This window comes from Trachypithecus francoisi, unplaced genomic scaffold, assembly GCF_009764315.1.
Source record: "Trachypithecus francoisi isolate TF-2019V2 unplaced genomic scaffold, Tfra_2.0 Lachesis_group13, whole genome shotgun sequence".
Lineage (NCBI taxonomy): Eukaryota > Metazoa > Chordata > Mammalia > Primates > Cercopithecidae > Trachypithecus > Trachypithecus francoisi.
Window position 1 is genome coordinate 64,782,676 of NW_022681458.1, and position 3,732 is coordinate 64,786,407.

A 3,732-nucleotide genomic window follows, 5' to 3' on the forward strand; every position below is an offset into this window, starting at 1 on the left:
TCCCAAAGTGCTAGGATTACAGGCATGAGCCACAGCACCCGGCCTTGCTTTATAAACTTTAAAGCAGCATATACCACTGCAGGTGGTTGAAAATTTGTCTTTATATTTCCTTTGCTTTTTAGCCTAGAAAGTACTCTGACCAGCAAAAATGACCACATTACACATTTTAAAACCATTGCTAGATTTCAGTGGTGGTGGTATGATAGTAGCAATAGCAAAAGAAAGAAAAAGAAGAGTGTAAGGGTGGGGTATGTGTATGTCCATGCCCATGTACTGGCTTTTCTACATGCTCCAAGAATGTTTCTCAAAGGTATCCAGTGTTCAAATGGGAAGGAGCACAGATCAGATGGAGAATCTGCCCAGGTGTCAGAGAGTCCATGTTAATCTTCTGGCCAAAATAACTATCCATTCCAAGTTCATGTTATTATTTTTTGAAAAAATAACAACCATTTTCATTGCTAATACTCTTCAAAGACTTGCAGAGATTTTACCCACTTCTGTAAAACTGTTTAAGATTTCTTAAGTTAGCTCTTAAGAACTTAAGATAGCTGTGTCTTAAGAGCTGAGATAAATTCTAGTCTGGAAGTAAGAATGACCCAGAACAGATGCCCTTTCTCAATTCCACATGAATGGAGACTTTAGGCTGGATTTTACCTCCTTAAAATAAAGGCAGGGATGTGTATGGACCCAGTCAAGGGTGGAAAAACAAAGTTGGTAGTGACTCACTTCAGTTTTTGGAAGGAGGCGGATTAAGCTTCCACCCCCACAAGCCTGATGCTGGGAACTCCCACTTTGGAAGATGAGGCAGATCTTGACATGAAAGCAATCTGAAGTAGCGTCCCACCCTTGAAAAGAAGTTAAATTCATTGGTAGATTTGAGACTGCACAGCTAAAATGTAAGAAACACAAGTGTCCACTATATTCAGAAGCCTTAAAAATGCACATTTTGTTCGGTGACCAGTGTCAAATTTATAACTCTATCTTTAGGAAGTTATTAAGCATGTGTGCAAAGATTAAACTACTAGGCAGATCATCTAAACTGAGTTTATCATAAAAAAATAGAAAGCGAACCTAAGTGTCCAACAATAAGAGTTTAATTAAATACATCCATATAATGTTATATTTTCATATTTAAAATAATGTTATAGATACATATTTATTAATGGATAAGGTGTCTAAAATATATTAAGGACAAACACAGGTGACCAACACATATGTACTTGATGATTCCATTTCAGTAAAATAAATACATGTATGAGTATATGCATATGGTTTTAAAAGCTCTTAAGGCCAGGTGCGGTGGCTCACGCCTGTAATCCCAGCACTTTGGGAGGCCGAGGCAGGCAGATCATGAGGTCAGGAGATCGAGACCGTCCTGGCTAACACGGTGAAACCCCATCTCTACTAAAAATACAAAAAGTTAGTCATGCATGGTGGCGGACGCCTGTAGTCCCAGCTACTCGGGAGGCTGAGGCAGGAGAATGGCATGAACCCGGGAGGCAGAGCTTTCAGTGAGCCGAAATCATGCCATTGCACTCCAGCCTGGGCGACACAGCAAGATTCCATCTCAAAAAAAAAAAAAAGCTCTTAAAGGGTTTCTGGTTCAAGGTGGTGGATTGACTGCATGCATTTAACTTCCCCTTGCTCTCTAAATCTCACTAACATGATATAAAAATACACACACAGTCACAAAGAACATAGTTTGTATAAAAGTACAAAAAGAAACTCCCCCTGATTTTACCCCCCACCCCAACTCTAGATCTTGCCTCCATCTCTAGAAATGGGAAGAATGCTGAGGAGTAAGACAAAAGAATGGGAAAAGGAGATTTTGACTTTTTATTTTTATACTTTCTGTACTATTTGTTGTTTTCATTAGTACTGTGTATTTCTGTAACTTTAAAAGTTATTGAAGGCTAGATTTAAAAGTGGTAATACAGTAGCATCACAGCATTTTGCATTTAGCTTAACTAGGGTTCACCTAAATTTGGGAAGGGTGGAGGGCAAATGAGAAAGAATAAAGGAAAGAAAAAAGGGAGAGAAAGAGGAAGAAGGGGAGTGCAAAAGAGAACATTTTAAATGGTGGTGTGATTTCTGCCTGACCTTTCTTCTTTCTTCTCTCTCTCTCTCTCTCTTTCTCTCTCTCTCTTTAAGAGACAATATCCCATCCTGGCTAACACGGTGAAACCCCGTCTCTACTAAAATATACAAAAAACTAGCCGGGCGAGGTGGCGGGCGCCTGTAGTCCCAGCTGCTCGGGAGGCTGAGGCAGGAGAATGGTGTGAACCCGGGAGGCAGAGCTTGCAGTGAGCTGAGATCCGGCCACTGCACTCCAGCCTGGGCGACAGAGCGAGACTCCGTCTCAAAAAAAAAAAAAAAAAAAGACAATATCTCTCTCTGTCACTCAGGCTAAAGTGCAGTGGCATGATCACAGCTCACTATAGCCTCAAATTCCTGGGTTCAAGCCATCCTCCCACCTCAGCCTCCTGAGTAGGTGGGACTACCTACTGGCCCACCACACCTGGCTAATTTGTTTTTATTTTTGCAGACACGGGGGTCTTGGTATGTTGCCCAGGCTGGTCTCGAACCCTTGGTCTCAAGCAGTCCTCCCACCTTGGCCTCCCAAGGCAATAGGATCTGATCTTTTCAATTAACTTGGACCTAACCCAAAATAAATCTGAAAGAGCTGATGTGAATTTGATCTATTTCTGGTCCTGTGTGCTCTTCATAGGTTGAGTATCTTGTCATGCTAAGTGTGATTCTATTGTTAACAGGTCCTTTTATTTTTATTTGTTTATATACATTTAAATAGCATGGCTTATAAATACAACTACTTCATTAGTTGCTCAACTAACAAAGCTTATGTCATGCACGTGTTGGGTTTTCTACATGCTCCAAGGTTCTATTCCAAACTGAATGATTTAAGGTATTTTCAGGGGTAATCCCATTCCCCTCTTAATTTAGTGGTTAACTCTCAAGAAGATGGAAAGCCAGTGCAGAAATTAGTAATCAGTGGTGGAATTCAGGTGTTTTTAATTTTCTTCCCGTCTCTCTTTAGTTGTATTTTCAATTTGGACAATAAGTATTCCTTTTGTAGTAAGAAAACTAGGCTGGGCACGGTGGCTCACGCCTGTAATCCCAGCAATTTGGTAAGCTGAGGCGGGTGGATCACGAGGTCAGGAGTTTGAGACTCAGCCTGGCCAACATGGTAAAACCCAGTCTCTACTAAAAATACAAAAATTAGCCTGGCGTGGTGGCATACGCCTGAATCCCAGCTAGTCAGGAGGCTGAGGCAGAAGAATTGCTTGAAACCGGAGGCGGAGGTTGCAGTGAGCCGAGATTGCACCATTGCACTCCAGCTCTGGGCGACAGAGCAAGACACCATCTTGGTTGGGGCGGGGGGGGGAGAAAGAAAAGAACATTATATCTGTATCTATTTATCTATCTATCTATCTATCTATCTATTTATTTATTTATTTATTTAGAGACATGGTCTTACTCTGTCAGCCTGGCTGGAGTGCAGTAGTGTGATCACAGCTCACTGCAGACTGGAACTCCTGGGCTCAAGCAATCTTCCCACCTCAGCCTCCTGAGTAGCTGGGACTGTAGGTGTGCACCACCATGCCTGGCTAATTTTTTATTTTTATTTTTGTAGAGACAGGGTCTCACTATGTTGCCCCGGCTGGTCTTGAACTCCTGGCCCCAAGTGATCCTCCCGCCTTGGCCTCCCAAATT